This window comes from Poromitra crassiceps (genome assembly GCF_964638095.1).
Source record: "Poromitra crassiceps genome assembly, chromosome: 13".
Taxonomy (NCBI): domain Eukaryota; kingdom Metazoa; phylum Chordata; class Actinopteri; order Beryciformes; family Melamphaidae; genus Poromitra; species Poromitra crassiceps.
Genome location: NC_139644.1, coordinates 30,292,867 through 30,305,367, shown reverse-complemented (window position 1 = coordinate 30,305,367; position 12,501 = coordinate 30,292,867). Strand labels below are relative to the sequence as shown.

At 40.9% G+C, this 12,501-nt stretch overlaps 1 gene segment (V, D, J or C); it reads left to right on the top strand.

Annotated features, from left to right (window-relative positions):
- The first annotated feature begins 11,553 nt into the window (after positions 1–11,553).
- On the top strand, positions 11,554–11,919 carry LOC310788475 (immunoglobulin heavy variable 3-21-like). The segment is given in 1 exon: positions 11,554–11,919.
- Positions 11,920–12,501: the final 582 nt, after the last annotated feature.

Here is a 12,501-nt window from a genome sequence, read left to right as displayed (position 1 = left end):
AGTGGCGAGACAGAAGGGAAGATCCTGTGTAGTTTATCCTTGGAGTAGTGAAGACGGTGAACGACTTTAAATTGGATCAGCTGGTGTCTGCTATTAACTGAGCAGAGTTGTACCAGCACTTACGGTATTAAAAGAAAAGTAGCAACATGATGTCACTGCAGCTATGCATGAGGGAGATGATGAGGGCTGGGTGTTTGTTACACTCTAACATGGCATGTGTGTGTGTGTGTCTGTGTGTGTGTGTGTGTGTGTGTGTGTGTCTGTGTGTGTGTGTGTGTGTGTGTGTGTGTGTGTGTGTGTGTGTGTGTGTGTGTGTGTGTGTGTGTGTGTGTGTGTGCGTGCGTGCGTGCGTGCGTGTGCGTGCGTGTGTGTGGTTGCACTAAGATGGTCTGTGTGTGCATTATATTTTGATTAGTGCAGTGTGTGTCTGTGTTATCATTGTGATTACTGTAAAGTATTTGCACTATATAAGCAGCTATATTATGAGATTAGACAAACATCTGACCACAGGAGTTGAAGGGCTTTTTACTCATTACGGTGTGAGACAGGGGTGCCCAATACGTCGATCGCGATCGACCGGTCGATCGCGAAGGTAGTGTGGTCGATCGCATGGCATTGAGGGGAAAAAAAAAAAAAAAAAAAAAAAAATGTTTTTCCACTGTTTCCACTGTTTTTCCACTGTTTCCACTGTTTTTCCACTGTTTTTCCACTGTTTCCACTGTTTTTCCACTGTTTTTCCACTGTTCCACTGTTTTCCACTGTATACTCAGTGTATATATATATAAATAAATATGTTTGGTAGATCACTTTGACTTGGTCATTTTAAAAGTAGCTCCCAAGCTGAAAAAGTGTGGGCACTTGAGAAGATGACATTAATGTATAGCTCCATGTTTTCCTCTGTTGGACATGATGGGGCTCTTGAGGCTGCTTTTCCATCGATTGCTTGCTACTGACATTATTTACATACAAGTGAAATGACTGCAGCAAAACCCTATAGGTACCTTCAGGTCACATGGAAACTTGTATTGAAATGCACAAGATGGGGACATTTCTGCTGACACTTCATTGTGTAACAGGAATTAAGATCTATTATGTTTATGCTCTCGGGCCACAAGCACAAACATTTGCAGCTGTTGATATGGATTATCCTATAAAATAAATGGTGCCACTGCCTTGGGGAATATTCATTGCTGCCAAATTTCTTGGCAGAGTCAATACAAAAGGTTTTGGGACTGATACCTGCTTTCTTCAAAGGAGGTGGCTTTTAGACAACAGTTCAAGTGAAGACTGCAGGTTTGAATTATAAAAATCTCAGCTTTCACCTTTGTAAAACTTTGACAAAACAATCCTCGTTTCTGTAGACCCTACACAACCCCCCCCCCCCCCCCCTGTAAACACAGCTGCTAAATTGCACAAAGTGTAACTTGGAATTTGTTTTACACATTCTAGTATTTTACATTATTTTTTAAGTGTTTTCAGGCTCAGAAACTATCTCGATCTATAATGATCAAACATGGTTTTATTTTTTATTTTTTACCTGTGGGTCAAATTTAACCCAGATAATCTTTGTGTACAGTGAACATTAATTCTCCAATATCACAAAAACAATAACTGAGAGAAAGGTCCAATGACACAACCTAGTGTCACCTGGTTGTGACCGCAGACAGTGCTCTAACCTCATCACCAAATGCATGAAATCAGTTGGAATTAATATCAGTAATATGCATCTTAATGAATATTCAGAATTACAAATCAAATTATCTTGGATGGTTGTACAATCCCTCCTTTTATAGCATGTCAGTGTCTCTTCTATGCAAAGTTGACTTCCTTCCAGTCTGCTATAAACAGTTCACATCACGCTGTCAGTTGAGGCAGATGAAGTGAAGCTTCAACACCAACCATGTTCTCTGTAGCTCTGCTGCTGCTGCTGGCTGCTGGATCCTGTAAGTCTCTTTGAATGAGCAAAACTAACAGTTTGATCTCAGTGCACCAGCTGATCATTCTTACTACACTGTAAAACATTTAAAATATTCAACATGTTTTCCTCCACAGGTGTGAAAGGAGAAACGTTGACACAGCCAGCCTCTCTGACTGTCCAGCCAGGTCAACCTCTGACCATCACCTGTCAGGTCTCTTATTCTGTTAGTAGCTATTACACAGCTTGGATCAGACAGCCTGCAGGGAAAGGACTGGAGTGGATTGGAATGAAATATACTGGAGCTGAATACTACAAAGATTCACTAAAAAACAAGTTTAGTATCTCTTTAGAATCTTCCAGCAACAGAGTGACTCTAAATGGACAGAATCTGCAGCCTGAAGACTCTGCTGTGTATTATTGTGCCAGAGAGCCACAGTAACACAAACCATCAGTAGACCTGTACAAAAACACCTCAGTCCCTGAACAGTTGTAACATGAAGTCACCAGAAGAGGCGCCATTAGCCCACTAATACATTCAAGGCCAGTTCACAGACAAAGAGGAAAAAATATAGCACTAACAAAATTTAAAGGACAAGGAATAAATCATGAATAAATATTTAGCCTACCACTATCTTAAATAATTAATGAACATCAAAATAATGACCATCTTGTCCATGTTCATAAATCATCATAGTACAGCCGACAGAAAAATAGAAATAATTAATGATTTTCTTGGAGCCAGAGAGGTGTCAGTATGTTTTGGCAAGAGCCTAGTCAAAAAAAAGAAGAAAAAAAAAGAAAAAACAACAACACAATTTGATACAATGTGTTATTTTCATATAAGATAATTACTGATGCCAATATGTAATTACAAATGTCAATATGTAATTACAGATGTCAATATGTTAGGTGGTGACATGATGACGTCAGATTTAGAGGTGTATTCAGGCTCAGAAACTATCTCGATCTATAATGATCAAACATGGTTTTATTTTTTATTTTTTACCTGTGGGTCAAATTTAACCCAGATAATCTCTGTGTACAGTGAACATTAATTCTCCAATATCACAAAAACAATAACTGAGAGAAAGGTCCAATCCAGTACTACCCCCCCTGCCTGTGAGGAGGAGTCAATGCAAAACTTAGATGTCTTCCATCTCTACTTATCTGACTGCAGAGAGGATGACAGAGAACAGTGACCACACAGTTTAACATGATGGGCTTTAGGACAGGACTGCTGCTCTTAGCTATCTGCTGGACAGGTGAAGCTTTTGACTTATCTGGATTTTATGTTGTTTCCATTAAAGTTACTAACTTAATTCATGTGATGTTTTCTGTTTTGTCTTGACAGGTGTTGATGGTCAGACTCTGACAGAATCTGAAGCAGTGGTTAAAAAGCCTGCAGAATCCCACAGATTGACCTGTACAGCCTCTGGATTCACCTTCAGCAGCTCTTGGATGGCCTGGATCAGACAGTCTCCTGGAAAAGGACTGGAGTGGGTTGCCTCAATCTCTAATAGCAACAGCTACTACTCTCAGTCAGTCCAAGGCCGGTTCACCATCTCCAGAGACAACAGCAGACAGCAGGTGTATCTCCAGATGAACAGTCTGAAGACTGAAGACTCTGCTGTTTATTATTGTGCTCGAGAGCCACAGTGGCTGAGTTGGTTGAGCAGCTGTACAAAATCCTACAGTACTCATCCTGTGACCCCCCTTTGTCTCTCTCTCTCTCTCTCTCTCTCACTCACTCACACCCACACACACACACACACACACACACGCACGCACGCACGCACGCAAACGCACACACACACACACACACACACACACACACACACACACACACACACACACACACACACACACACACACACATACACACAGCAACACATTAATAAAAGTGAATCTCTGGGCTGAAAGATCAAGAGTATCATTTCTGTTTTCTGATGTCTTCCTGTGCTTGTGTTTCATGTGAGTTTCTGCTTATCAGTATGTCTCTGCAAAATGGCTAATAAAATACTTCACACACAAAAAGCACACATCATATTAGTAAAATAAATGAAACTTGTTTCTTCCATTTTATGGGGTGAAATCCCAGGAATTTACACATTTGGCTTCTTCAGTTTTCTGGCATTTCTTGAGGACTTCCTCACTTTACAGGTCTGTTTAATCCAACATATAGATTGCACAAAGTGTAATTATTATTTGTTTTATATTTCATTATTTTTCACCATTTCTTTCATTGTTTTTAGGGGTGTTTTGTAGTTTTGCTGTTCCAGTGTCGCGTGGTTGAGAATACAGTGATCAAAAACTTGAGTGAATCAATGCAAAATCAACCGACTCAACCTGTAAACATTTTCTTTAATATGGATCTTCATGAACATTAGAAATTAGGAATCTAATTCTCAGCCCTTGAACGTTTGTAATGGGACAATCCCTCCTTTTATAGCATGTCAGTGTCTCTTCTATGCAAAGTTGACTTCCTTCCAGTCTGCTATAAACAGTTCATGTCACGCTGTCAGTTGAGGCAGATGAAAATAAGCTTCAACACCAACCATGTTCTCTGTAGCTCTGCTGCTGCTGCTGGCTGCTGGATCCTGTAAGTCTCTTTGAGGGAGAAACACAGACAGTTTGATCTCAGTGCACCAGCTGATCATTCTTACTACACTGTAAAACAATTGAAATATTCAATATGTTTTCCTCCACAGGTGTGAAAGGAGAAACGCTGACACAGCCAGCCTCTCTGACTGTCCAGCCAGGTCAACCTCTGACCATCACCTGTCAGGTCTCTTATTCTCTTGGCTCTTACACAGCTTGGATCAGACAGCCTGCAGGGAAAGGACTGGAGTGGATTGGAATGAAATATACTGGAGCTGAACACTACAAAGATTCACTAAAACACAAGTTTAGTATCTCTTTAGACTCTTCCAGCAAAACAGTGACTCTAAATGGACAGAATCTGCAGCCTGAAGACTCAGCTGTGTATTATTGTGCCAGACAGCCACAGTAACACAAATCATCAGTAGACCTGTACAAAAACCCCTCAGTCACTGAACACGTATACATGAAGCCACCAGAGGAGGCACCATCAGATCACTATACATTCAAGGCCAGTTCACAGACAAAGAGGAAAAATATAGCAGTGACAAAATTGAAAGCACATGAAATGAATCATGAATAAATATTTATCTGAAATAATTAATAAAGATCAAAATAATCACCATCTTGTTTATGTTCATACATCATCCGACAGAAACATACAAATAAATGAATGATTCACTTGGAGCCAGAGAGGTGTCAGTATGGTTTTGGCACACACAAAAATGTTTTAACCAAATTTGATACAATGTGTTCTTTTCATATAAGATCATTACTGATGTCAATATGTTAGGTGCTGATGTGATGACGTCAGATTTAGAGGTGTGTTCAAGCTCGGAAACTATCTCGATCTATAATGCTCAAACATGCTTTTATTTTGTATTTTTTACCTGTGGGTCAAATTTAACCCAGATAATCTCTGTGTCCAGTGAACATTCATTCTCCAATATCACAAAAATAATAACTGAGAGAAAGGTCCAATCCAGTACTACCCCCCCTGCCTGTGAGGAGGAGTCAATGCAAAACTTACATGTCTTCCATCTCTACTTATCTGACTGCAGAGAGGATGACAGAGAACAGTGGCCACACAGTTTAACATGATGGGCTTTAGGACAGGACTGCTGCTCTTAGCTATCTGCTGCACAGGTGAAGCTTTTGACTCATCTGGATTTGATGTTGTCTCCATTAAAGTTAGTAACTTAATGCATGTTATGTTTTCTGGTTTGTCTTAACAGGTGTTGATGGTCAGACTCTGACAGAATCTGAAGCAGTGGTTAAAAAGCCTGCAGAATCCCACAGAGTGACCTGTACAGCCTCTGGATTCACCTTCAGCAGCTACTGGATGGCCTGGATCAGACAGGCTCCAAAAGGACTGGAGTGGGTTGCCTCCATCTATACTAGCAACATCTACTACTCTCAGTCAGTCCAAGGCCGGTTCACCATCTCCAGAGACAACAGCAGACAGCAGGTGTTTCTCCAGATGAACAATCTGAAGACTGAAGACTCTGCTGTTTATTATTGTGCTCGACAGCCACAGTGACTGGAGTTGGTTGAGCAGCTGTACAAAATCCTACAGTACTCAGACTGGCCTGTTAGACCCCCTCTGTCTCACATGATTCATCTCTTTGCTTCAATAACAAATTAATACAATTATGTATTTGTTCCCTGACACCATTTCTGAGTTAAGACAGTCAAAGAACAATAAACAATAAAACACATCCTCAACCTCATCAGTATCAATTCCGTACAAAACCACAAATGCCAATACAGCACTGTGGTTGTTTAAATAATAACCAAACAACAGTTAGATTAAATAATTTCAACCAAAAACATCTCTATATATTATGGGGAATCACAAATTAGTTATATTCTGCTGTTGAAGTAGAAAATGTTACAGTTCCCTCTTTTGAAAACATTAGAGGACAGTAAATGCCAAGTATCTCTTCAATACAGTGATGTAAACACTTTAGTGAATCAATGCAAAATCAACAGACTCAACCTTTAAACACATTTTCTTTAATATATCTCTTAATGAACATTAGGAATTCATGAATCAAATTCTCTTCAACTCTTGAATGCTTTTAATGGGACAATCCCTCCTTTTATAGCATGTCAGTGTCTCTTCTATGCAAAGTTGACTTCCTTCCAGTCTGCTATAAACAGTTCATGTCACGCTGTCAGTTGAGGCAGATGAAGAGAAGCTTCAACACCAACCATGTTCTCTGTAGCTCTGCTGCTGCTGCTGGCTGCTGGATCCTGTAAGTCTCTTTGAGGGAGAAACAATAAGTTTGATCTCAGTGCACCAGCTGATCATTCTTACTACACTGTAAAACATTTAAAAATTCAACATGTTTTCCTTCACAGGTGTGAAAGGAGAAACATTGACACAACCAGCCTCTCTGACTGTCCAGCCAGGTCAACCTCTGACCATCACCTGTCAGGTCTCTTATTCTGTTGGTAGCTATTACACAGCTTGGATCAGACAGCCTGCAGGGAAAGGACTGGAGTGGATTGGAATGAAAGTAGGAAGCACAGCTTACTACAAAGATTCACTAAAAAACAAATTTAGTATCTCTTTAGACTCTTCCAGCAACAGAGCGACTCTAAATGGACAGAATCTGCAGCCTGAAGACTCTGCTGTCTATTATTGTGCCAGAAGACAGCCACAGTAACACAAACCATCAGTAGACCTGTACAAAAACCCCTCAGTCCCTGAACACGTGTACATGAAGCCACCAGAGGAGGCGCCATCAGCGCACTAATACATTCAAGGCCAGTTTCGTTCACTGAGAAAGAGGAAAACATATCTTTGAATACATAGGACAAAGTGAAAAGGATCCAAATTCTACGTTCTCGGATTAAATATTTTCCTGACTGATAATACTAATAGACATTCAGCTAACAAGGATTAACAATCTAATTTAAATGTTGTCTTAAAATGGATCCTACATGTAACTTGAATAGTAATCAATGGTGTTTGTTTCTTTCATGTTGGCAATTCTTTTGTAAGAGTTCAGATTTTATTTCAAAATATTCAATTAGGTAATCTTATTTAGATGAAACCGTACTCTTCATACTTTAACCCTCTGAAGTACCAAACAGTTCAGTTAAAACACCAACATGTTTCTCTGTGCTGCTGCTGGTAATCAGGTCATGTTGTAAATTCACTTGATGTGTCTGCTGCTGTGCAGCCTGTGCTGGATTATATTATTGAAACTTTCTTGTGCTGCTTTGGTTTGATTCTTCATGCTCTTTTTGGCCGGCACCCGATACACGTTGAGACTGAGTTGAGCACACCAGTTCTGTTGACTTAAACTTTGCATGAGGACAAGAAGTGTATGATAATAATGTCTAATCTATTTCTACTGTGTTTTGTCAGCTGTGTTCAGTGACACTGACCCCCCTTAGCAAAAGGAAGTGTATACAAGTGTACAATTAGTATACTTTAGTACACTTCTTTTAAACTTAAAATGAGAGTATACTTTCAGTTTACTTTTTATATACTTATCAAATATATACTTGTAAAAAAATTACTTAAGTATACTTACACTTGAGTATACTTATACTTAAGTGTACTTACATAGTATACAGTATACTTACATTTAAGTATGCTTATACTTAAGTGTACTTACAGTATACAGTATACAGTATACAGAAAAGTCTAAGTATACTTGGCTTGAACTTGTACTTAAACTTGTGATTGAGATACACACAAGAAAAGTATAAATAAGTATTCTTGCCTTATACAGAAAGTATAAGTATACTTGGCTTGTAGTTGATTTGTTTTATTTGAAGTAGGCTACAGCAGTTCTACATATAAAATGGAAAAATCAGGATATCACAATAAATCCCAGAGGCTTATTTCCAAGTGGTCCCTTATAGTCGATAGCCTATTAAATACTTTTTCAGACATATCGGTTTCTTTGAGCTAGTATACACCATACACATTTGGCTGATTTTATTGACAATTCTTCCATGTGTGAGAGTAGCAGACTTGATGTATACTGGCTGCTAAGGCAGTACAAGAATATATAGAGTGCTTGAGTGATGTCACTCAGCACACAATTGCTCAACTTCACATCACTGATGCCATCACTCACTGATGACCACCACTGATGATGTCATAGATGTGATGATGTCATAGACATTGTGACATCATCATAGACATTGTGACATCATCAGTGATGATGTCATAGACATTCCATGAATGGTATCATCAGAGGGACAATTCAAACAGAGAAACAAAGAGACAAACAGAGCCCATGCTCCCTTTTATAAGCACAATTAAAGCAATACAACTGTGCCTTTTGCTTCGCCGGAAATTATGGTGGTGTCCAGCCATGGTTTCCAGAAGTACACAACCTGCCTATGACCATCCCCTGATCACAACCCACATGCAGACGGCGGCATTTGACCCTCTTGATGGTCTCCAGCCTCCCGTGTTTGGGTCGTGCCCCGGGGGATGGCCGGCCCCAGAGGATCCACCGGACCCCGTGGAAGTTCTATCTACGTATCGGTCCATCTATGGCTTCGATATCCTGTATTAGGGAGGAGCACCTCCACTGTCCTACACCCCCTTTGGGGCCTAACCACCTGCGTCTAACCACCTGCGGAAGAGCACCTCCACCAGAACCTACGGATTTTTTGTCTCCCAGATGCCATCCTTGATGGCCCCATTGGACGCCAGGTGACGTCCGTTGAGGGGAGGGTACTGTTAGGATGACGTCATCATTCCTACTTTGACGTCGTCATTCCTGCTATGATGTCATCAATCACTGATGATGTCATGATTCATAAGCGTCCTTCATGCCTTTCGCTGGTGATGTCATAACACAGGTGATGTCATATTCACATCTATAAGGGCCTGTTCCTGCAGGTCCTCGCCAGTGATTCATAATCTAAACTAGGATCATACCAATCTCTGCAACGTCTGCAACCTGCAACTCTTGCAACCAGCAACTTCTGCAATCTCTCTGCAACCGTTCCCAAAACCTCGAACAGTGCAGCCCCAGCTATCAAGCTACCAAGTTCCACAACACCCCAGCTTCTCCAGACCTACCAAGTTTCCCGTGGTCATCAACTACCCGCGAATAGATCCACACGTCTAACTCCGATCCTGACAAATATTCAGCACAATGCCACCTGGGGTGTGGGTGTCAGGTGTTTTCCAGGACTTTCCAAGTGGTTCCAGGACTTGATGATGTGCCGATGACCTTCCCCGGATCATAACCCTCTGCCATGCAAGATTTCAGCCCAATCTGACCTGGGGTGTGGATGTGAAGTATTTTCCAGGTGGTTTCCAGGATTTTCCAGGACTTTCCAGGTGGTTCCAGGACTTGATGACATGCCCATGACCTTCCCCCTGATCACTACCCCCCTCCATTTCAGCCCAATCCGAACTAGGCTGTGGGCATGAGGTGTTTTCCAGGTCATTTCCAGGATTTCCCAGGACAGGTGATTCCAGGACTTTCCAATCTGCTCGTGACCTTTCCCAGATCATAACCCACCTCCATGCAAATTTTCAGCCCAATCTGACCTGTAGTGTTAGAATAGAGACAGATACACATATAGTGGTATGGTCAACATTCTCTACTTTACTCAGCTGAACGGATAGCCGGACATTGTGCTGAAAGGAAGGGGCCCTGAGTTTGAGTCTTGCATGGTCATACTTTTTCCTTACACTTAAAGTATACTACTAGTTACTTAGTATACTACTAGTATACTGAATTGGGCCGATTTAGTGCCAATTTAGTGTCAAGAAGTATTAGGCAAGTATACTTGGAGTATACTACTAGTATATTGATATTAGTATACTTGGTGCATAAAGTATACTGAATTGGGCCAATTTAGTGCCAAGAAGTATTAGGCAAGTACACTTGGAGTATACTACTAGTGGCCTTGTGGTCTGAGTGTCCGCCCTGAGACTGGGAGGTCGTGAGTTCGATCCCCGGCCGAGTCATACCAAAGACTATAAAAATGGGACCCATTTGCCTCCCTGCTTGGCACTCAGCATCAAAGGGTTGGAATTGGGGGGTTAAATCACCATGTGATTCCCGAGCGCGGCGCACGCTGCCGCTCACCGCTCCCCCAGGGGATGGGTCAAATGCGGAGAACAAATTTCACACATTGTGTGACAATCAGTGGGACTTTACCTTACTTTACCTTTATTGATATTAGTATACTTGGTGCATAAAGTGTATTTGAGTATATAAGTATACTTGCATAAAAGTACACTTGGAAATACACTTGGTCTTTACTTAAGTTTACTTAATAAAATAAACTTGAAGTATACTTCTTTTTTGCTAAGGGCCAGCCAGACTCAGTGAATGACCTTGAAGCCTTGTGTCTGACCTTCTTCTGTCAGTCTCTAGATATTCTGTCATCAATAGTTTCTGTACAGATTATAACAGATCACCTATAGTCCTACAGGGAAAGCATGAGTGGATTTGAGGGATGTCTGGCAGCCCGCCGCAGCAGTAATGCTTCAATGACAATTGGAAAATGATGTCTATTATCCCCACACATCCGGTGCAACAGACAGTTAGGACATGAAGATGCAGCTGTGTTTCTGTGGTCAAGAGACTGTCACCTAGAGACACATGGTACAAACAAGAGACACATGTGGAGAGAAGATCAGCCCACACATGCAACAAGATCCTTCATGTAGGGAAGTCAATTTAATTAACAATAATGCAACATTTTGCATGTAAGTTAGAACAAGAGCAAGTATTTTACCAAGTAGATTTTATGCAGAGAAATGGTGGCATATTAAATGAAATTATATTGAATTATTAAAAAAAGAATGCAACTCAACTCCTCAGTGTTGTCTTGGAGGTAAACATCTCTTAATTAACTATTTACTGATTGCAGAATGTAAAAATCTATCTTACTTTGTATTGTCATTTGAATTTGTTCACAAATGCTGCAACTGATGGGAGGAGCTTACATTAAGCAAATTCCGTCAGAGATACAATTCATGTCATAGCGTATTTATAAGGGTTTCATAGATTTGAAGACATACTAACGATACTGTAAACATGGCTTCGAGAAAAGTAATGCTCTTGGTGGTTGCTCTGTTTCTTTCCGTGGGTGTTGAGGGTCAGACCATCATAGAGTCTGAACCAGTGGTGAAAAGGCCTGGAGAATCCGACAGACTCACCTGCACAGCCTCTGGATTTAACTTTAGAGGCTCAGTTTGGAACTGGATCAGACAGGCTCCTGGTAAAGGACTAGAGTGGATCGCCTTGGTGCACACATCCAGTACTCCCATCTACTACTCCCAGTCAGTCCAGGGCAGATTCACCATCTCCAGAGATGACTCCAGCAGTAAGGTGTATCTACAGATGAACAGTCTGAGGACGGAGGACACAGCAGTGTATTACTGTGCCCGACAGACACAGTGAGAGACAATAATAGGAAAGACGTACAAAAACGACTTCCTCTATTTACCACCACCAGTAGACTCAGTTCGTCATGGTGACACAGGGAATATTCAATTATCAGGATTTGTATTTGAATTTGGAACTATTTTTTGTGAATATATCATTCAGTATCAAATACTGACATTAGAGGAATGTATTCTGGCATTGATAGGCTTAGGCTATTTTAAATTGCTCAAACACATAAGGTCTGGGGGGAGAGGGTGGGGCCAGGGCCGGGCTCGGGCCCGAACATGTAGGGCCCGGGCTCTGCTAGGGCCTACATATTTTAGGCCCGTGCAGGGCTCTAACTGACATTCCACTATAAAAGTTATTTTTTCTAGAGTAATAACCATCCAAATCCTCCACTGCCACCTTTTGAAATCCTAGTCTTGAAAATGAAATCTTGTTTCTTCCATTTTATTGGGTGATATCCCAAGGATTTACACCATTGGCTTCATCAGTTTTTTTTTTCATTTCTTGAGCGTCCTCACTTCACAGGTCTGTTCAATCCAACATTCACATTGAATGCACAAAGTGTAATTATTAGGAATTTGCTTTACACAT